The sequence below is a fragment of the Macaca thibetana genome, chromosome 6 (assembly GCF_024542745.1).
Source record: "Macaca thibetana thibetana isolate TM-01 chromosome 6, ASM2454274v1, whole genome shotgun sequence".
NCBI lineage: Eukaryota > Metazoa > Chordata > Mammalia > Primates > Cercopithecidae > Macaca > Macaca thibetana.
Window position 1 is genome coordinate 126,745,575 of NC_065583.1, and position 23,322 is coordinate 126,768,896.

General features: G+C 39.2%; 1 protein-coding gene across 19 annotated transcripts in view; it reads right to left on the reverse strand.

Moving 5' to 3' along the window:
• Positions 1-23,322, reverse strand: part of NDUFS4 (NADH:ubiquinone oxidoreductase subunit S4) — a 696,041-nt gene that overhangs the window by 443,696 nt on the left and 229,023 nt on the right. For 2 of the 19 annotated variants that reach the window (XM_050794154.1, XM_050794131.1), the window contains exon 1: positions 282-285. The exons of 15 other annotated variants lie outside the window; for them this stretch is intronic. The gene's annotated coding sequence lies outside the window, so the exon portion shown is untranslated. Of the gene's footprint in view, positions 1-281; positions 286-14,141; positions 14,146-23,244; positions 23,249-23,322 lie in introns of those variants that run through there. 2 more of the 19 variants (XM_050794122.1, XM_050794146.1) reach the window with 2 other exon arrangements.

Below are 23,322 nucleotides of genomic sequence, written 5' to 3' on the forward strand. Positions count from 1 at the left end.
CAAATGAATTCAGAATGCCAGCATTTTAATTTATAATATGACACATCAATTCTCGTCGGTGTGCTTGGGAGTTATGTCCTGTCTCCTGGAATCAAGGTATTTGGGAGTCAGACTATTAATCGGAAAGTTTGAGAGTCAAACCATTAATCAGAAATATGTAACTGGAAAATAGAAAATAGGAAGTGGTGTTTGGAGATATTCTATTTAAGTTCAGAAAGCCTTGATAAACTATTACTACCCCAGTGTCTCTTCCAAAAAGACATTTTTTTCTTTAATTCAGGCCCCCCTCTTTTCCTTGAAACACATTTGCTTAAGATCAATTGCTATTACTTATTAATATATAAATTAATGTATGGGACTGAGAAAGAGTCCATTCCTTAGGCTTCCTGGATTACCCCCAAATACTGGTTTATACGCACCACAGAGGAAATGAAAGGCTCAGATTAAATGACCCATCCAGTGTCACATAGTTAGCAGGTGCCATACCTGAGCCCTTAGGTTTTCTTTAAACTTAGTGCTTGTGGCTTCTACTATTCATTGAGAGAGAGAGCTGCTGTTTAGAGGCTACAGCATCAAGAGCTCTTCTAGGGGATAAATGAAGTCAACATGTGTGATGGAATTATTAATATGTACTTGGGACACATATCATTGCCGAAAGTGTATGTGCAGTCTGTGCCCTGCTCCCACTCTTGTCAGAGGGAAAGATTTTTGTCCTTTGCATCAGTTTCTGGGCTCCCCTTTGGGTCAGAGAACCTTAGTAACAGTGAAAGCAGAGGAAAAAGTGAAAGAAAACCAAGTGGCTGAGTTGATTTCCACAACAGCTGAGAGAGTGTGTAGAAGGGAAGGAAGATAGCAAAAGCTTTATGGGGTTGGTGTCAGGTGCATATTTTGCTGCAAAGAGGAAAATGAGGAGAAGAATAAATGACTATAGAGAAACTTGAATGAGAGATAATTGTAAAGTAGAAGACTAGGAGTTGAAAAATTGTTGCTTTGAGTTGTTAGTTAAATTCTCTTTGCATAACACAAGCAAATAATGGAATTATTTTTCATTACTCATGGTTATTTTACAGGACTGTTTCTTTGAGTGAGACTCCTTGGCAAGGCTGGTTCAAGTGGAGTCTCAGGGCTTATTTACATCCTGGCTGGAGGAAAGACACATCGTTCCTCAAGACTGATTCATTTGAAGTAGAGGTCGGGCTGGCTTCACTGGACTTGCGGCCAGCAGGACTGTGCAAGGCCCATGCTCCAAAGGACCTCATGTTTGTCTATTGCAGTCCTGAAATTCTTAATTATCTTATTTCTGAATTTGCGTTTTATAGGTGAAATATGACATGGAGTTGGGGTGGAGGAACCAGGGAGGCTTGGGCTGGACATACGGGAGGACTGGGTGGGAGGCTGGTGGCAACTGGAGGCAGCTCTGGTGGCCGCTGTTCCAGCACTGGTGAACTCTGGTGCATTCAGCCTGTTGCCTACCCTGATCTAGGGACTGAGCGATTCTGGGTGGAAAGGTTTAAAGATTCTTGAACTCACCTGCCTGCCCTGAGCTAGGCCAGTGGGAAGGGGAGATACGTAACTTGACTTCTCCAAGGGTGGCTGGTGGGACCTGAGATAGCACAGCACATTGTGCCCCATGTCTCAGGACCGGGAGCCCAGCCAGGGCTTGGAAGTGAGGGGTGGGAGTAGGGTGGAGGACGTCTACTCTCTCTAGCAAGTATACCTGTGGCTTAGACTGCTCCAGGCATTGGTTCTGTGTTTTGGGGAGTTCTGTGTTTTGGGGAGTCTCTCTTCTGGCTTCCAGCCTTCCTGAGTTTGATATGCATTTTCCCTTTTTGGTCAGCTCAAAGGGCCTGCAGGGTTGAGCCAGTAAATATGAACTGGGTGATTTTGGAGATCTCCTACCAGTTAAATGCTCTTATATTTACGCTTAAAATTGGCATACGACACAATGTGAAGGTGAATGGTAAAATTTATGCTAATAAGTTAAAATTTTAATTTTTCTTGACTTAGGATAGCATTAGACAGCAAACAAAAAACATGCCAAAGAGAGAGTGATCACCGGGAGAAAGGAAAAAACTAGATATTTTAGTACTTTTAATGGCACCTTTTTCCTGTTTTTTGACTAAGGGGCCTTGGGTCTTCATTTTGCACTGGAACCAACAGATTATGCAGCCAGCCTTAAGCAAGGAAATTTGTAAGACATCATTGCTGGAAGACTGGAGAGAGCTGGCTGAAATGGTTTCAGGTTTAAGATGGAAATAGAGTCAATGTGCCTTACTACTGGAAATGGTAGGACTCTTTTGGATGGATGAAATGCTGCAGAGCACAGGATCCCTGTCAGACTCTGTAGCAGGGCAGATATTAGCTCAAATTCTGACTTTCTACAGTGTATTAGTAAAACTTCGTATTTCCTGAAACTATTCCATCAGCTGTGCCTTGGGGTGTTGCTAGAATATAGGAGCCATTTGAGTATGTTGGTACTCACTGAATTTTCCCAACACCATTACTTCTTTTCCCACCATTACATATTACATAGAATCATGGGCTCTAATTAGGATGGTGTTTGTGGGGTTGTCTGCCAAAACTTGTGTTCCACCTTCCATAATGTAGCATTGTCACTGAAAAGTGGCAGCACAGCTAGGAACTACATCTCTCAGTCCCCTTTGCAGCTAGGTGGGATAATGTAATCTGCTATAATTAAGTAAACATAAGGTGTGCTATTTCTACGAAAGGTTTTTTACTAAGTGATTGTCCTTCTTTGCTTTGTCTTTTTTCTTTTGTGAATCGGGTGCAGAGGAATTCAAGGTTTAGCGAATGAAAGAGCCACAAGATGTGAGAAACCTCAGTTCCTCAATATATACACGGAAGAAAGCTTCCAGGAGCAGGCTCACTGGATTTGGTCACATAGTGATCACAGAATAAACTCTTGTGGTAAGCCTCTGAATTTGGGATGTTTTGTTATAACAACTAGATGACCCTCACAGTTTTCACCAAGATCAGTAATCGACTGATTTAAATGTTTCAAAACATCTTTAAACAAATTCAGTTGACGCTTTTAATTTTATAGATAAGGAAATCAAAGTTTTGGAAGCTCAATTACTTTCTCAGATAAATGCAAACAGCTGGTAGCAGAGCCAAAGATGTATACCTGGGCTCCTGCCTTCTATTCCAGGTCACTTTCTTCTTTGTTGGTGATAAATTTTAAAGGACAAACTTGCTGTGAATATTATTTATGCCATGCTTTTGGAAGTACTATTAGGCAGAGAACTACACAAGCATTTCATTCTTAAAAATCCTAATAGAACTAAGGTGGTCAATATATATTTTTTCATGATGTTATATTGAGTGCTAATTATGTTAATCACAAAATTAACCCCTTTCTTTTAAATGTAACTTTAAAGGGTTTATGAAATTTTAATCCTTTGTTAGGCACATTTAATTTTAAATGGAAATCAGAAGAGAGCTTGTTTCACTTGCCAGCAATTTTCTTTATAGCAAACTTTCTTAGAATGTATTTATTAAATTCTCCTGAATGAAAAAAAATGTTAGTTATGAATGCTATAGTTTAATATTGAATAGAATTTTTTGAGAATGTCAGGAAACGTCTATGAATTCCATCACCAAAGACCCTGCTTCTTCAAACAATAGAATTAGATCAAGGAAGAGAAAAAAAAAAAAAAAAAGCACAAGAAAAGGAATGTGGAAGTTTTCTTTTTCCATTTGAAAATCAAATGGGAAAGGGTGAAAATAGTCTTGTCCTTGTGGATTTTTGCTAGAAATCGTGATCAAAGAATAACTTTGTAAAAAGAGGATGTAATAACATATTCTAGTACTTGTATAGAAAAAATATTTTGCTTGGGAAATGACGATATGCAGTGAATATTGAGAGTGGTTCTCTTTCTGGAGGAAGGATTAGAAGGTTTTCATCTTATATATTAAGTACTTCTGTAAGAATAGAATCTTAAAAGTTCATAATTGCTTCTACAAACACACAACATTTGATTTAGGCATAGTGACCTGAACTGTACCACACATCATGTCATTTCTGAAAAGTGTTGAAAGAATTCTGAAACTCTCTTTCATCCTGTAGCTAAGGAAATGATAAGACAAAGTTTTAAGGTATAAATGTGTCCATGGGAGAGAATTTAAAAAGTAGTCACATATGGAAGCTTCTGAAAAAACAAAACAAAATGAAACAAAACAAAAAAAATTTGTTAGGATCTCGTTTGTGACATGGGCATATCATTATCCCTTTTATTCAAATCTTCTGGTAATTCAAACTTCCTCATAACTATTTTTATAGTGAACACTGGTTTCACTACAGTTTTAGAATACGGCTGGAAACAGAGACAGGAAGGAGGAGCATGAATAGGGAGAAAAAGTATTCCTCAAAGCAGGGTATAGTCTGTAGAGGAATTTCAGGAGTGTCTCTCTAAGGCACTCCTGTTCTTAATTTTGGTTGAAACCATGCACACTCTTTGATGTATTTCGTCTAGTAATACACACCTTCTTCCTTTCCAACCAGCCATATGAACTTATTTACATCACAAGCTTCTGCCAGAGGCCAGGAAAAAGATGTGTACAGTAATTCCAAACACGGTCAGGAAAGGAAGTGGCTCAGTGGTTTTCTTAAAAGTCAGTGACACCTATCAAATGGCATTAGAAATATTTAGTAAGGACTATTCACAATTGCCTCAAATTGACATGATAGTGCCTGCCTCAAATGAGATTGCACATTACTGGATGATTTTTTAAACATTCATCTGCAGTCATGCAGTCAGCAAGATAGTTTCAACCGCCCAGAAAAAAACAGATGTTAAGTGGTGATTGTGCTTTGAAATAGAAATGAAGTCAAGGATCTTCTATTGCTTTTGAGTAAGTCAAGCTGTCTAAAAGCAAAACAATTTAAATGAAAAACATTCTTTTTATACGGTGGGTTTTTCCTCGTAACTCACACTGTTGTCTGTGCATGCAGTGCTATCTATCTTACATAATTAGGAGAAAATCTTAAAAGCAAACACTGTACACAGAATTGCTAATAAGATCAGTTGTATGATGTTGGGCTCCAACCACTTTGTTATATTATATTGGAAGTAAACTATTGATTATAAAAATAACTATCGTCAGGCACAATGGTGTAAACCTGTAGGCCCAGCTTCTTGGGAGACCAAAGCAGTAAGATCCCTTGAGCCCAGGAGTTCAAGCCCAGCTTGGGCAACATAGCAAGACTCTGTCCCCCTAAAAACAACCTGATTTTAGTTTTAATGTCGCTTCTGATCAATGGCGATTATAAAAAGAAAACTGTATACTGTTAGGCAAGCATAAAGTTATTACCTGTTCAATTTATTCATTAAACAACCATAAACATGCCATTATACCTGAAACATTTCTGGCTCCATATTTTAAAAACAGTCTTTTTAAAATTTATAAAAAGACAATGAGAACACATGGACACAGGGAGGGAAACAACTTACACACTGGGGCCTGTCGCAGGGTTTGCGGGCGACCCAAGGGAGAGCATCAGGACAAATAACTAATGCATGCTGGGCTTAAAACCTAGATGATGGGTTGATAGGTGTAGCAAACGTGTAAACCTATGTAACAAACCTACATGTTCTGCACATGTATCTTGGAACGTCAAGTAAAAAGAAAAATTAATTAAAAGAAAATTTTGGATTCTTAAAATAGTATTGCCCTTTTAAATTTCATCAGTAATGCCTATGTGCTAAATTGAGACATGCTTAGTAGCACTAGGAAGCATTTTGCTGTGAAAGCATTTATTTTTTTCCCATTGTGCTGCATTCTTTTAATAACTCTTAGGGTATAAGACACCAAAAAGCAGGTTGCTCTTGTAACCTGTCTCCTTCAGTATTTCAATCCAGCAGCTTCAAGCGTCTTCATTCACTCTCTCTATGTGTAGAAATCACCATCAGGCATTCTTTTCCCAGATGGGGGTTATGATGACATTTCCTTATTGTTTAAGGGCAGCCCAATATCATGATTAATTTGAAAACTAACTACCAAGAATGTAATACTAATGTCTTGTTCTAGCACTGACTATCCAAGAGAGTATGGCCTACTCCTGTATATATGTGTGTGTATGTTTGTATGTATGTATGCATACATCTTGTATGTGTGTATTTGTATCCTTAGAAGAGAAATATAGGTTTACCAAACATACTCATTTTAAAGGACTAGTTAATTTTTAAGTATTAATTAATATATTCCCCACAAATATACAATCTCTGAGATGTAATTTAGTCCAATACTGTTTGGACTAAATTAAATAGCACTGACAGCCAAAATCTTGTTTACAAGTCTGAGACTGTTGCTCAGATGTTTCAAACAATATTGCATATTTTAAAAAATGAATTAGGACACTTTCTTAGAGAATGTATTAATAAGACTTTCTAAAATCTCAAAGCCCAAAACTTAAAATAATCAGCTGAACTTTTCCAAATTCCAGGATTTTTTTGGCATTATGCAGCTAAAATGCTTACCTAGATGTTTTTGTAGAGAACCCATCATCCTATTGTTTGAAGTCAGGTAGGTATGGTCTATATCAACCATGAAAACAAGCATTGGAGGGACCAGAACTTTGCCCAAAGCTCATAAGTGATCACTGTGTGCTCAAAGGAATCAGGCGATGTGCTTAATGGAAATCAGATGCCTTAGAGACATGAGTTAGACTCTCTTCATCTCCAAAACACGGGAGTTTATGTTTGGAGAAAGCACAAACTACTGTTACCCATAGATACAAGTGTTTTCTTGAATTAGATTCCATTAAAAGGCAAATATATGGTGACATGTATTACCTTTTTCTACCACAGCCTTCCCCTCTTTCTGTCTCTCCATCATCAGATTTCACAGAATATTTTTGCTTCGTTCAGTCTTCCAGATTTCGACAACCAAACATGGTCTGTTTCCTCAAGGCCCAACTCTAGGCTCTTTCAAAGAATGTTAAGTGGACTATTTTATCCATATTATTATATTACCACTTCAGTTAAGGTTGCTGTAGTTTTGTTGATAATTCTCTCTGTGTCAGCTTCCAGGGAGGTTAAGTAGTAGAACTAAAAAAATACAAAATTTATAGTAAAAATATTTGGGTAGATTTCTGATTTTTCTACCTCACCCTAGGATTCAACCTTTTATTTAGTGTTCTCATCTATAAAGCAGAAACACTTATAATTCCCTCAAAAATAGTGGACACATTTTTGAGTTATCTGCTTAACTTATTACATCCTCATTGTTTTGGAGTTGCCCCCTTACCCACAGGTGAGCCACGGCAATCATTTTTGTGATAGATGGCTCCACACTGCTGGCCAAATACAACAGAACTAGGAAAAGATACCTTTTCAAATTGGGGTGATCAGAGCTACATTCTCCTGGTAATTTGGAATTGAAACTGAGTAACGATAATTCAGCTGGGCTGGTCACTTGATGAGAGGAGAAGTAAATTAGGAAAGTTTGATGGCAAAGTTGGGTACAATGAATCAGGTGCACACAGAAAAGTAGAGTAAAAAACAAGAATACTGACCTTTGTTCTTCCTGGCCTTCCAGGTCCCTGTTCCAGCCTTTCTGGAGGCTGGTTGCCCTTTGGATTTCATGAGATGCTGATGTTGATGATAATGAAATGTCCTCTTTTTCTTAAAGTTTGACATAGGTTTCTGTTATTTGCAGCTGAAATGCTTGACTAAAGCATCATAGATGTGCTGTGAGGATCAATTCATGTAATATTAGGGAGACTTTGAAAATAATATAGAACTATATAATATTACCTATGGTTATTATTAGAAAATGTCCTAATCTAAGTGGGTAAATGTTCAATAGGACAACGCAGTATGTACTCAAAGGTTGATCATATTCTCAGAAGCTCTTCAGTGTGTCATGGAGATAGGTGTTACTCTATTACCTCAGGTCATTGTTGTTGTTCATCTAGTAATAAAATGAGGAATGAAATTAAATTTAGCCTATAGGTAGAGGAAAGTAGCCGTGGAAAATTGGGGAATGGCCTAATTTAATATTTTTAAGACAAATAATTTGTGTCATCTAAATATTTTTGAAAGTGATTTACAAAAACCCAAGCAATAATAATCTAAGAAAATTAGTAGAGATCCTAAATATTCATATAGAAAAATGAATCAATTAATAGAACTGAAATTAGTGGTGCAGAAGGGGAAGCATAATAGTAATTTGTCACACACTCTTTTTATTATTTTGTTTATCTGTGGCATATAAATATGTTTTGAGTCAATGGTTTCCAACCTCAGGGGCACAGATGCCTGGCCTAAAGTCATGGGAGGGCAGAATAGATTTTTTTAAAGGATGCTTAAATCTCTGTATACAGGACACATTACCTATGGATGCAATAAATACTTTATATTATATAAAATAACTAAAATTTATAAATTATTTATATGTGTTACGTAATTTAATTTTTACAACCAGCCTATATATTATCCTCTCGTTATAAGTAAAGTATTTGGGACCTAGAGCGAATTAATAACTTGTTCAATGTCTGACAGGTAGTTAGTGACAGAACAGATTTGCACTCAGTCAACATGACTCCTAAGCTCTTAACCACCATATTGCATTGCTTCCAGCATAAATATTATTAGGTTAGACCACATGATATGGTCATTTTTGTAGGTCAAGAACACTCAAATATTAGCAATTTCTTGATTCCATTTCATTGTGTTTTGACTATTACCTTATTTTAAAACATAATTGAATGTAATGTATTTTAGCAACATGTAATTTCTCATAATTCAGAAATTTAAAATACAACTACTGTCTTATTGATGGTGTTTTAGTCTGGGTTTCCTAAAAATTAGAGCTGGCAACAAAGATGCAGTGCGTCAGCTTCATTGGAAGGTGGAATCCCTCAACAACAATAACAGGGGATAAGGATGAATAAAGCAGGAAGAAAGGAGAGCAAATACTAGATGGCAAATTTCTGAATTGGCTACAGCCTAAAACACACACACACACGCACACATGCACGCGCACACACACACACACAGCAGGTTCTTCAGGCATACAGGACATCTTCTTGTACATATCATGCCAGAACAGTCCATCAGGAAAATGAAAGCAAAGGAGTTCATCTGCTGGTCTGGTTCCTTCCATTTCCTGGCTCTCACTGATCAAAATCCACCCTTTCCAAGTTGATTTATCTGCATTCTATGGGCAAATTTCACTCTTGTCATCTGAGTCTGGAAGTCGTAGAGAAGCCAGAGCCACCCAAAAGTTCAGTCTGACTGGATCACATCTGTTGTGGGCTCTGAAACAGCAGGTTTGCTGAAGTTAGGCTAAAGCCCGATTCTCACCCCAGAGGATCCTGAGACAACCTGCAGCGTTTGTACATGAGGCCAAGACAGCAACTGCTGGGATACTCCACTGAGCAAGCAGTTGAAGCCCCAGGGCAGGGAAAACCCAGCAAATCTGGGCAAGGTCATAAACTAGACGTGGTACAGGAGAACCTCAATTTCATCTGGAGGTGTAAAGAGTTCCTGATAATTAAAGAAGCTGAAAATGAGGAAAACATGGGCTTTTTCTCTTGCTGATAGGTTGACAATTATTATCTGCTTCTTTTCTTGGGTCAATCTTATTATCGGTCATTCACAGGAGGTTCTAATGTCATGCTTAAAAATATCTAAGGGGAAAACCCAAAATACTGGCTAACAAAAATAACCTTAGCCTGCAATCCAGGAAAGATTGATTAAAAATCTTATCTAGTACAAAAAAAAAAAAAAAAAAAAAAAGAAATAAAATCATTTATTTGAGAAAACAAATGATGCTGTACATTTTCTTTTCTTTTTCTTTTTTTTTACTAGATAAGATTCTTAATGTCCAGGGTTTATCTCCATTTGAGAAAAGATATTTTCTGTTTTTAAACCCCTCCAGTGATTTTGCCTTTCTCTCTGTTTGGAAAGGCTACATCTTCCACGACACAGTGCCCCAAGCAATGCTGGATGGAATAGATCTGGAGAAGCACTAAACTCCCGGGACAGTATTTGACCACATTTATATTGCTGTTGGATGAGTCTCATTGTAGTATTGGCCAGAAATGACCTTTCATAGTTAATCCTTTTTGAACAGCCCATGGCTCAAGGTGTTAGGATGTCAGCCAACATGAAAGAAATACAATCCTAGAACACAGTGTATTGTTAATTTTTTTCTCTCTTTAGCTAGGTTTTCAGAGGAGGCTAGGGATAAAAAAAGTTGAATAGGAGAGGAGGAGACAAAGAGAAGGTGAATAAAAGGCATTTTCCATAATTGCTCATTCTGAGGTTGCCATAGTGAGCAGCCAGCATGACAGCTGCCAATGGCCTGGTCCTGACTGCCCAACCCAACAATATTAGAACAATCCCTGCAGGTGGAGAACAAATGACAAGATGATGTGTTTTTTCTGTCCGGGTAAGGAACTTGCATGTAAATTCAACAGAGCTACTCCCTTTCAGAAACTGCTGCTTGTTCTTTTCTTTTGTAAACAAAACTTTTCCCAGCTGAGACCTGCCCCAGAACGCAGTCATGATGAAAAATGTTTCCATACCTGGAGGCAAGGGGCACTTGGAAACCTCGTTTACTTGGCATGTGCCTTTCAAAACTTGACCAGGCTTCCTAATTTTAAGACTGTCTGTTAACTTTAATTGTAATTCACTGTGGAGCTGGCTATAATTCAATATCTAAAGGGGGCAAAATTCAATAACTAGAAGGTCAAAATACAGTTCCATAAAGAATGGGCAAGTTTGATCAGTTTGGAATCGGCTGAAAATTTTTATCCTATTCTTTCATGACGCTAGATTAGGGTATGTCTTAAAGTTTAGAGCAGTATTTTTTGAGAAGCAATAGGGAAGAAAATGAAATTAATTTCCAATATTTTCTGAAGTGATATGACAAGGTACGGCATGATTTTTTAAGTCTATAATAAAAACTTGGACAATATATTGTCCTTTCCGTAATTTTCTCCTCAGAATTACACTGCTTTTCAGTTCCTCTGTGCCCATTCATTTTGAAACATTAAGAACACGGAAGCAGTAAAAATGTACACAGTTGGAAGAAAAACACTGAAACATCTCGCCACAGTTTATCCACTTGCTCCTGACAAAAACTTAAGTCCTAGACACATCCTGGGTCAAAGACCTAGAGTTTTTCTATAAACCACTAAATCCTATTTCACTCGATTCATTTCTTTTTTTTTTTTTTTTTTTTTTTTTTTTTTTTGAGACGGAGTCTCACGCTGTTGCCCAGGCTGGAGTGCAGTGGCACGATCTCGGCTCACTGCAAGCTCCGCCTCCCGGGTTCCCGCCATTCTCCTGCCTCAGCCTCCTGAGTAGCTGGGACTACAGGCGCCCGCCACCGCGCCCGGCTAATTTTTTGTATTTTTAGTAGAGACGGGGTTTCACTGTGGTCTCGATCTCCTGACCTTATGATCCGCCCGCCTCGGCCTCCCAAAGTGCTGGGATTACAGGCTTGAGCCACCGCGCCCGGCCGATTCATTTCTTTTTAATCTTTGGTGCCTGGCCCATGATGGGCAATCTGAAAGAGAAGAGAAAGTACCCTACTCTGTCATGGACCTTGAATCAAGCAGTACACAGGAGACCATTAGTGCCCCTTCCACAGCACATTGTGCCACTCCTCCACCTCTTCAAAGCACTTCACACTTTCCCAGGACTCACTTTATTACAACCCTCTGACATAGTTGGCGTAAGCATTATTTTCCCCATTTTACAGACAAGAAAACTGAAATTCCAAGGGAATACTTGGCTTGCCTAAAGTATACAAGACGTAAGTGGTATGCTGGGACTTAAATATGTAAAAGGTAACACATTTCGGAGTGGGACTCCAGCGATAACAGACACAGATGCTGTTATGAGTCACGGAGGAGGACACAACCACTTAGACAGAGCTGCACACATAAAAACTGGGGGGGGTTAATGGCAGCTGTTTATGAATCCTCCTGAGTGAGCTGTCCCCTTTCCTGAAGCTGGAGCTGCTCAGCTGGTGCTCCAAAGTTCTGGCATATCCATTGCTAAAATGAGTCATGAAAATAAGAACAGAAAATTCAAGTACAGTGTGTGTATGTGCAAGTGTGTGTGTGTGTGTAAGCACACATACATATGCACGTATACATGTATATACACATATATTCAATGTCTATACATTTTTTCCCTTTCAACCATCTACTTTGTGCCAGATATTATGCTAGGTGCTGGGAGTGCAGTGCTGAGCAGTGATAGAATAAATAATAAAAGAAATACGTATATTAAATTCACAATAACATACAATTTTTTTGTCTCTGACAAAAAAGTTTCAAATTTTAATTTTAAAAAATCAAAATGGACAGTCATATACACTGATGAGAATATAAAATGGTAAACTTCTTGAAAAGCATTTTGGTAATCAAAATGCACTGAACACAAAATGTATGTACCAGCAGTTCAACTTTTAGGAGTCTATACTAAAGACATAAGGATGTGCTCAAGGTTTAACTACTAGAAAGTTTATTATAGCATTACTTATGAGAAGACAACTGTGAACCTGAATGTCCAACAATAATAAGAATATGCCTATGTATTGGCTGGGTGTGGTGGCTCATGCCTGTAATCCCAGCACTTTGGAAGGCCAAGGTGGGTGGATCATGAGGTCAGGAGATTGAGACCATCCTGGCTAACACAGTGAAATCCCATCTCTACTAAAAATACAAAAAAAATTAGCCGGGCGTGGTGGCAGGCACCCGTAGTCCCAGCTACTCGGGAGGCTGAGGCAGGAGAATGGCATGAGCCTGGGAGGCGGAGCTTGCAGTGAGCCGAGATCGCATCACTGCACTCCAGCCTGGGCAACAGAGCGAGATTCTGTCTCAAAAAGAAAAAAAAAGAAAGAATATGCCTCTCTTTATATATATATGTGTGTATATGAGTAATGAAAATGAGAGTTATTACATACGTGCTATGTGTTGGCATGTTCTAAGTACTTTACCTGTATTAATGCACTTAATACTTGCAGCAATTCTATGCAGTAAGAACTATTATTAACCTTACTTTATGGCTAAGTAAACTGCAGCATAGAAAAGTGAAATAATTTGCCCAGAGATAACACAGTAAAGAAGAAGACCAAGATCTGATCCAAACAGCCTGCCTCCATATTGACTCACTTCTCAGTCAATATGCTTACTTCTGATGTGTTCCTAACATGGAATTCCATTCAGCCATGCAATATGATGTCAGAAATGGATCCAGAAGAACATATTTTAAAGTATTTATTATTGTTCTCTTGATGTGTGAAATTGTGAGTATTCTTCAATTCTCACTTACATTTTCTATTAATTGTTTGACATGTATACAATATTTTTCAAATTATAAATAACATTACATAAAGAAGAAAAGGAGCCAAGAAAAGATTTTGTATTGAAAGAACACCACCACCACCAGCTGGACTGCCGTCTCTGGCTTTCACAGTGACACCCCGCCTTTGGGTATCCACAAGCCAAGAGTAAGACGAGCTTCCTCTTACAAAGCTTGAAGCCTCGTCTAAAATACCCTACATGCTCATATACTTTTGCCAATGCAGACCACACATTTTGTTACAACGTGCACAATAGCATATAAGTGTCCTAAGTAAAACTGAGAGGACAAATGAAAACACTTAATAGTACCCTGCGGAGACAGAGAGAAAGGAGTGTAATTAAAACTTTGGAGATTCACCAGAAGTCCTTATTTTATTGTAATGGACACTAAAGCGGTTCGCTATAGGCCATTGTAACTGAGGTTCCAGCCACAGCACACTGAGAACACGACTGCGAAGCTTTGCTTGTTCCTGTATTTACTGCTTCATTCAACATTGAGAGTGGTAGTAAATATTAATCTCCTTCAGGGTGTCCATGTCATATGGGAATATGGGAATAATAGACAATCTCAAGCAGACACAGGTGAGAGCTCCCGGCCACAAATACACTGAGTTCCTTCAAGACTAGAACCCTCTTAATATGGCTTATTCACCCAATTACCACTTAACTTTAACGTCAGAAAGCAACCTCATGGATTCTAGTGGGTAGAGGCTCCCAAGACTCCAGAGTTCCTTTTTGCCTTTGAAACAGCATATCCAGAATGAGCAAAGCACCAGGGAAATAGAAAAGCTGGATGCCCCCTTGCAAGAGAAATGTGCAAGTCTGAAAAAACAACTGTGTGTACATGGAGCACAAATGTAAACAATTGGGATTGCTTAAAGAGCTCACCAACGTTGGAGCCAGTGTTGTCCATTTTGAGTTTTATTTCATGGTTCATATTATTTTACAATTTTGATGTGAAAAATAAAGTTCAGAGATGATAAGTTGGTTTATTAACAAAATAATGAGTACATGGTAATGTATTTAACATTTTGGTAAGGTGTTAAAAAGTAGGCAAGGGTTCATTTTTACTACTATCTACCCCAACCACTCTCCAATAAAAAATAATAATAATAAAAAAAACTAAAAGGGGAAAATTGGGTTCCTCCTGAAGGAATTGGAGCAGAGCTGGTTTGGGCTAAGTGCTACCTTCTGAACCTAATCGCTAGTGAGACCAGGTCTCATTACACAGACATGTGCCAGACAGCTCAAAGTGTGGGTCCGACACTCACTATGTTGCCAATGAAGATTGCCAGTTCTCTATTGATCTCAAAACTAAAAATAGCCAAGCATGACCCTTTCCTAAACTTCTGTGTTTGTTCTATGCCCAAACTTCTGCTTGCAGGATCACAACAATGGTCACTGTGTCAATGCAGAGTTTGACGATTGGCAATCAGTGCTCACTGAAGGATCACTCACTGAGTCTGCCAGCTTTTGTTTTGTCTGCACTGGGGCCACCTCCATGAGCAGGTTCTTCTGTTCATAAGTAGATACATGCTGCAGTTTCATTTGGTTCAGTGGAACAGCAAACATGGAAATTTGGGCAATGCTGTGAAACGTTCTGATACACAGGTTGTTTTGCTATTTTTTGAAGATTCAAAATGTTCAACCAAACCTTGAGAAAACCATTACTGTCCTGAAGTTTATTAAACAAGTGGTGACAACCCTGAATTAACCAACTTAGAGGCTCATGAAATCTTTGGATGTTAGGCATACTTAGGACTTGCTGAATTCTTTGGGTGTTAGACATACTTTGGCCTTCCTGAAACCTTTGGGTATTAGACATACTTAGGCCTTCCTGAAACCTTTGGGTGTTAGACATACTTAGGCCCATTTTCCTGGAACATGTGACCCAGATTGTGTCCAATAAGTCCATTAATGTAAGGAACAAATGGGTGTCCCAAATCAACTTCAGCAAGGAACGTGAACTTAAGGGACTACCAGAAAGCAACTGGGGCCCCACTTAGTGAAAAAGAGGCAATTAAAGTGACCTTTAAATAAGATAATCCCAAAGCTGGCATGCATATCTTAATACTTCATGGGAGTTGCACTCTAGCAAAGTGCAAATCAGCCTTGGTAATTGCACTGGCAGTATTTCATCTTGTTTTCTACTCTCTTTATCCATACACGTAACATACTTACCAGTGAAGTGTGAAAGGCTGTAGGCTGTAGACAAAGTACAGCTTTCTTGTGATTGATAAAATTGTAACGATTGGTGCTTTGACTTTTCCCTATAACAGATATTATAATGAAAGGCAGAGGAACATGAGAGTTACGAGCAGTGACACTCCTTTCCTAGGATGTAGGGTACCTGAATACTTTCAACTGAAGGCATTCACTTAAATGCTATTTTTAAACCACAGGAAAATGAAATGTTTGAGAGTAATCTCATTTGTTAAGTAAATTGTGTTATGCAAGGGAGATTAGGTAAAATTAATAGTCATGATCAGGAGACCAGGGAAATTGAAATATAAACTTTAAGTTCTTATAAATTTTAGCAATGTAAATTTAATTAAGAGTTATACTATAAAATTCAGTAACTTTTGAATTTCAGAGATATAAGTAAAAGATTTCCAGTAAAAAGGTATTATAATTTGATATATTGACTATTTCCTTTTAGTAATAAATGTTGTGTTTTGGATAAAGTCTTTAATAAGAATGTAATAAAAAAAAAGAGAAATTAATCCAAATGAGGTAAAGCTTGATGAATCATATATAAGTATTTTACATTGAGAAATACACATTAAAAACAGATCATTAGGATATGTGTGCTTTTAGATTAATTGACCTAAATTGCTTTGACCTGCTCAAAGGTTAGCAAAATGGAAAGTTTCCTATAAATGCAAACATTTTATAGACATTATATTGCATAGGAACTACTGTAAATATGACAAATATTTTTTAAGATATGAGGCTGGGTGTGGTGGCTCACATCTGTAATCCCAGCACTTTGGGAGGCCAAGGCATTTAGAAATAGGAGAAACTGGCTTCCTGCTCAAAAGGCGAATGACTGTGCATTTAATTGTACCCGAGTGTGTGGATCAGATCATGTTAGTTACAAACACACAGATGCCAAATTCATATATATATATATATATATATATATACACACACACATTTTGAGACAGAGTTTCACTCTTGTCACCAAGGCTGGAGTGCGATGGTGTGATCTCGGGAGGATCACCTGAGGTCAGGAGTTCGAGACCAGCCTGGCCAATGTGGTGATACCCCATCTCTACTAAAAACACAAAAATTAATTGGGTATGGTAGCGGGTTCCTGTAATCCCAGCTACTCAGGAGGCTAAGGCATGAGCATCACTTGAACTCAGGAGGCAGAGGTTGCAGTGAGCCGAGATCACACCATCGCACTCCAGCCTAGGTGACAAGAGTGAAACTCTGTCTCTCTCTCTCTCTCTCTCTCTCTCTCTCTCTATATATATATATATATATATATGAATTTGGCATCTGTGTGTTTGTAACTAACATGATCTGATCCACACACTCGGATACAATTAAGTGCGCAAATAGTCATTTGCCTTTTGAGCAGGAAGCCAGTTTCTCCTATTTCTAAATGCCAGTTGAATAACTGCCATTGGTCCTCACCTCCACGTGCTGTCATTGTTAGGGACTGTTTCTTCATTGATCACCAGAAGCCTGTCCTTTTGTGGTGATGTCACAAGGATGAAGTGCTGTGGGGACCAACATCTCCAGAAGTATCCCAGACTAGCAGGGGCATCACTGCAAGAGGACAAGATTTTTCCTATGGTCTGGTAAATTATTAATGCCACTCCTTTCCTATTTAAAGATGTCATAGTTTGGGGAAAGAAATTACATAGTTACCTTAGGTTTAAGGTCATTGTACTACTAATTCACATTGAAGCTGTTCCCCCCGCCCCCAGTCATACACATTTAAGTAGAGTAGTTTTTCCAGAAAGCTGAAATTAGCTTTTGCTAGTGAATCCCCAGACATAAGGTTTAGCCTGAATCACAAGCTAGATGCCTGCCTTCCTCAGGACAATATTATTTTGGAGACCTCATTGTTGTTCTAGTTCTTACTAATTCTTATGGTCTTAATCCACTCCAATGGGTTTCCCTAACTTAAAGAATCACATTTGGAGACTACATCCTGGAAACCTCTGGATGCATTATGGAAGTGGATCTACTGTTTTCCCCATGATTAACTTCTCATACTAGCTCTCTAACAAGACATAGCAGTTTAGATAAGGTCCCCAAAATTGAGTAATAGCTAATTCCAGGGCAATGGCCATCTTCTTGCTCTATATAGCAGTAACCAAGAGGGTCATCCACTCATGTGATCTTCACAAGACAACAAAATAGCAATTTTTCTTATATAAGACAATATATTCCTCAACAATAAAAAGACAAAACAACCCAATTAAAAATTGGCAAAAGATTTGAACAAACATTTCTCCAAAGAAGATGTACAAAAGGCCAATGAACACATAAAAAGATGCTCTACATCATTGGGTGTTAGGGAAATTCAAATTAAAACCACCGTGAGCTAACTTTCACACCCTAACATTAAGATAGCTATAATCAGACTGGGCATGGTGGCTCATGTCTGTAATCCCAGCACTTTGAGAGGCTGAGGTAGGAAGTTTTCTTGAGCCCAAGAGTACCAGAGCAGTCAGGGCAACATAGTGAGACCTCGTCTCTACAAAATAATAGCCAGGGATGGTGATGTGGTTCCAGTTACCCAGGAGGCTGAGGTGGGAGGATTGCTTAAGCCCAGTGAGTCAAGGCTGTGGTGAGTTGTGATCACACCACTGCAGTACAGTCTGGGTGACAGAATGAGACCTTGTCAAAAAATAAAAAATATAAAAGGATAGCTATAATAAAAAAGACAGACAGTACAAGTGTTGATGAAGACATTAAGTAATTGGAATCTCCATACGTTAATAGTGTTGTAAAATGGTGCAACCAGTTTGAAAAATAGTCTGGAAGTTTCTTAAAAAGTTGAAGATAGAGTTACCATATTGAGGGGTGTAGTTGGAGGGACTTCCTGAGCCATTTCAGGGACTTTTGCAAAAGATCCCTGTGACTCAGGGTTTTGAGTTCTTAATCAATCGTGTGAGGGATTCAAAATTAACCATTCCAAGGGAGGATTGAAAAAATAACCACTCTCAATGAACAAAAAGAAAGAAAGGGGAGGGGGTAACACAGGGATATAAGCCCTAGCCACCTAAGCCAGCAATGGCAACCCTTCCAGGTCCCATTCCACCATGTGGAAACTTTCCTTTCATTTTGTTCAATAAACTGCAGTGCGGTTCACTCTCCTGGTCTGTGGACTCTTTTTGAGCTGTAACACTCACCACCAATGTCCGCAGCTTCATTCTTCAAAGTTAGCAAGACCAGGAGCCCATCAAAAAAAACTCCTGACTTATTGTGTGGGCTTGTCCAGGATTTCCAAAGTGGTGAGTAACATTGGACCTCTTTCTTTCTTTCTTTCTTTTTTATTATACTTTAAGTTCTAGGGTACATGTGCACAACGTGAAGGTTTGTTACCTATGTATACATGTGCCATGTTGGTGTGATGCACCCATTAACTTGTCATTTACATTAGGTATTTTATTAGGTATTTTATTCTCTTTGAAACAATTGTGAATGAGAGTTCACTTATGGTTTAGCTCTCTGTTTGTCTGTTATTGGTGTGTAGGAATATTTGTGATTCTTGCACACTGATTTTGTATCCTGAGACTTTGCTGAAGTTGCTATCAGCTTAAGGAGATTTGGGGCTGAGATGATGGGGTTTTCTAAAAATGGATGGAATGATACCATCCCCTCTTTGAATCTCTGGTAGTATTCGGCTGTGAATCCATCTGGTCCTGGACTTTTTTTGGTTGGCAGGCTATTAATTATTGCCTCAGTTTCAGAATTTGTTATTGGTCTATTCAGGGACTCAACTTCCTCCTGGTTTAGTCTTGGGAGGATGTATGTGTCCAGGAATTTATCCATTTCTTCTACATTTTCTAGTTTATTTGCATAGAGGTGTTTATAGTATTCTCTGATGGTAGTTTGTATTTCTGTGGGATCAGTGGTGATATCCCCTTTATCGTTTTTTAATGTGTCTATTTGATTCTTCTCTCTTTTCTTCTTTATTAGTCTTCCTAGCAGTCTATAAATTTTCTTGACCTTTTAAAAAAAAACCAGCTCCTGAATTCATTGTTTTTTTTGTGTCTCTATCTCCTTCAGATGTGCTCTGATCTCAGTTATTTCTTACCTTCTGCTAGCTTTTGAATGTGTTTGCTCTTGCTTCTCTAGTTCTTTTAATTGTGATGTTAGGGTGTCAATTTTAGATCTTTCCTGCTTTCTCTTGTGGGCATTTAGTGCTATAAATTTCCCCCTACACATTGCTTTAAATGTGTCCCAGAGATTCTGGTATGTTGTATCTTTGTTCTCATTGGTTTCAAAGAACATCTTTATTTCTGCCTTCATTTCGTTTTGTCCCCAGTAGTCATTCAGGAGCAGGTTGTTCAGTTTTCATGTAGTTGGGTGGTTTTGAGTGAGTTTCTTAATCCTCAGTTCTAGTTTGATTGCACTGTGATTGAAGAGACAGTTAGTTACAATTTCTGTTCTTTTACATTTGCTGAGAAGTGCTTTACTTCCAACTATGTGGTCAATTTTGGAATAAGTGCGATGTGGTGCTGAGAGGAATGTACATTCAGTTTATTTCGGGTGGAGAGTTCTGTAGATATCTATTAGGTCCATTTGGTGCAGAGCTGAGTTCAAGTCCTGGATATTCTTGTTAACTTTCTGTCTCGTTGATCTGTGAAATGTTGACAGTGGAGTGTTAAAATCTCCCATTATTACTGTGTGGGAGTCTAAGTCTCTTTGTAAGTCTCTAAGGGCTTGCTTTTTGAAACTGAGTGCTCCTGTATTGGGTGCATATATATTTAAGATAGTTAGCTCTTCTGGTTGAATTGATCCCTTTACCATTATATAATAGCCTTCTTTGTCTTTTTTGATCTTTTTTGGTTTAAAATCTGTTTTATCAGAGACTAGTATTGCAACCTCTGCATTTTTTGTTTTCCATTTGCTTGGTAGATCTTCCTCCATCCCTTTATTTTGAGCCTATGTGTGTCTCTTCACGTGAGATGGGTCTCCTGAATACAGCACACTGATGGGTCTTGACTCTGTATCCAATTTGCCAGTCTGTGTCTTTTAATTGGAGCATTTAACCCATTTACATTTAAGGTTAATATTGTTATGTGTGAATTTGATCCTGTCGTTACGATGTTAGCTGGTTATTTTGCTCACTACTTGATGCAGTTTCTTCCTAGCCGCAGTGGCTGGTACCAGTTGTTCCTTTCCATGTTTAGTGCTTCCTTCAAGAGCTCTTGTAAGGCAAGCCTGGTGGTGACAAAATCTCTCAGCATTTGTTTGTCTGTAAAAGATTTTATTTCTCCTTCACTTATGAAGCTTAGTTTGGCTGGATATGAAATCTGGGTTGAAAATTATTTTCTTTAAGAATGTTGAACATTGGCCCCCACTCTCTTCTAGCTTGTAGAGTTTCTGCCGAGAGATCCGCTCTTAGTCTGATGGGCTTCCCTTTGTGGGTAACCCGACCTTTCTCTCTGGCTGCCATTAACATTTTTTCCTTCATTTCAACTTTGGTGAATCTGACAATTATGTGTCTTGGGTTTGCTCTTCTCGAGGAGTATCTTTGTGGTGTTCTCTGTATTTCCTGAATTTGAATGTTGGCCTGCCTCGCTAGGTTGGGGAAGTTCTCCTGGATAATATCCTGCAGAGTGTTTTCCAACTTGGTTCCATTCTCCCCATCACTTTCAGGTACACTAATCAGATGTAGATTTGGTCTTTTCACATAGTCCCATATATCTTGAAGGGTTTGTTCATTTCTTTTTACACTTTTTTTTCTCCAAACTTCTCTTCTCACTTCATTTCATTCATTTGATCTTCAATCACTGACACTCTTTCTTCCACTTTATCAAATTGGCTACTGAAGCTTGTGCATGCATCACGTAGTTCTCATGCCATGGTTTTCAGCTGCATCCAGTCATTTAAGGAATTCTCTACACTGTTTATTCTAGCTAGCCATTCTTCCAATCTTTTTTCAAGGTTTTTGGCTTCTTTGCAATGGGTTTCAACATCCTTCTTTAGCTTGGAGAAGTTTGTTAGTACCGATAATCTGAAACCTTCTTCTTTCAACTCGTCAAAGTCATTCTGCGTCCAGCTTTGTTCCATTGCTGGTGAGGAGCTGCATTCCTTTGGAGGAGAAGAGGCTTTCTGATTTTTAGAATTTTCAGCTTTTCTGCTCTGGCTTTTCCCCATCTTTGTGGTTTTATCTACATTTGATCTTTGATGTTGATGATGTACAGATGGGGTTTTGGTGTGGTTGTCCTTTCTGTTTGTTGGTTTTCCTTCTAACAGTCAGGACCTTCACCTGCAGGTCTGCTGGAGTTTGCTGGAGGTCTACTCCAAACCCTGTTTGCCTGGGTATCACCAGCGGAGGTTGCAGAACAGTAAATATTGCAGAATGGCAAATGTTACTGTCTGATCCTTCTCTGGAAGCTTTGTCTCAGAGGGGCACCCAGCTGTATGAGGTGTCAGTTGGTCCCCAGTGGGAGGTGTCTCCCACTTAGGCTGCTTGGGGGTCAGGGACCCACTTGAGGAGGCAGTCTGTGCATTCTCAGGTCTCAAACTCCATGCTGGGAGAAGCACTACTCTCTTCAAAGCTGTCAAACAGGGACATTTAAGTGAGCAGAAGTTTCTGCTGCCTTTGTTCAGCTATGCCCTGCCCCCAGAGGTGGAGTCTACAGTGGCAGGCAGGCCTCCTTGAGCTGCAGTGGGCTCCATCCAGTTCAAGCTTCCTGGTCACTTTGTTTACTTACTCAAGCCTTAGCAATGGTGGACGCCCCTCCCCCAGCCTCACTACCACCTTGCAGTTAGATCTCAGACTGCTGTGCTAGCAGTAAGTGAGGTTCCATGGGCATGGGACCCTCAGATCCAGGCACGGGGTATAATCTCCTGGTGTACCATCTGCTAAGGCCATTGGAAAAGTGCAGTATTAGGGTGGGAGTGTCCTGATTTTCCAGGTACCATCTGTCATGGCTTCCCTTTGCTAGGAAAGGGAATTCCCTGACCCCTTGCACTTCCCAGGTGAGGTGATACCCCACCCTTCTCTGTGGGCTGCACCCACTGTCTGACAAGCCCCAGTGAAATGAACCTGGTACCTCAGTTGGAAATGCAGAAATCACCTGTCTTCTGCATTGCTCACTCTGGGAGCTACAGACTGGAGCTGTTCCTATTTGGCCATCTTGGAACTTCGACATTGGACCTCTTTCACTTGCTACTCTGCCCTATTTTTCTTTAGAATCAGGGGCAAACACTGGACACCTGTTGGCCATTTGAAAGCGACAAGCACATCTGCCAGACTAAAGACACGGGTGTAAGTCTTTCTGGGAAATGGGTCTGTAACAACCCCTGACCCTTCTGAGTTGGGAGCGTTGATTTGCCTGGAACCAGTTCCCACTTTCTCTGCATTTTCTGGATTGAACTGAGGGCCAGCCAAGGGTGGAAAACAGTAGTGCTGACTCCCAGTACTACCCAGTCAAGATCATGGTGCTGTGTGAAACCTTTGTTAAGCATCTGCCCAAATGCACTTTACCCACCCTTCTAGACCCATGCCTCCTGGGTCCAAACGTCTGTAGGGAAGACTTTCTTAAGACCCTCTCTTCCAGTATTTTCTCTACCCCGGGACAAAAACCCTCTGGATTAGGAATCTAAAACAATTAGGATGGCAACCCTCAGATCCATATTCCTGGTGTCACATGGCTTATTCTTATGTAGATGGGCAACAATACAAATGTGCAGGGCGTGTTCCCCATATTCAGCAACCAAGACAACACCCAGGACAATATAGTGTGTGCCAATGGTTACTGGAAGGCTTAGGCCATTTA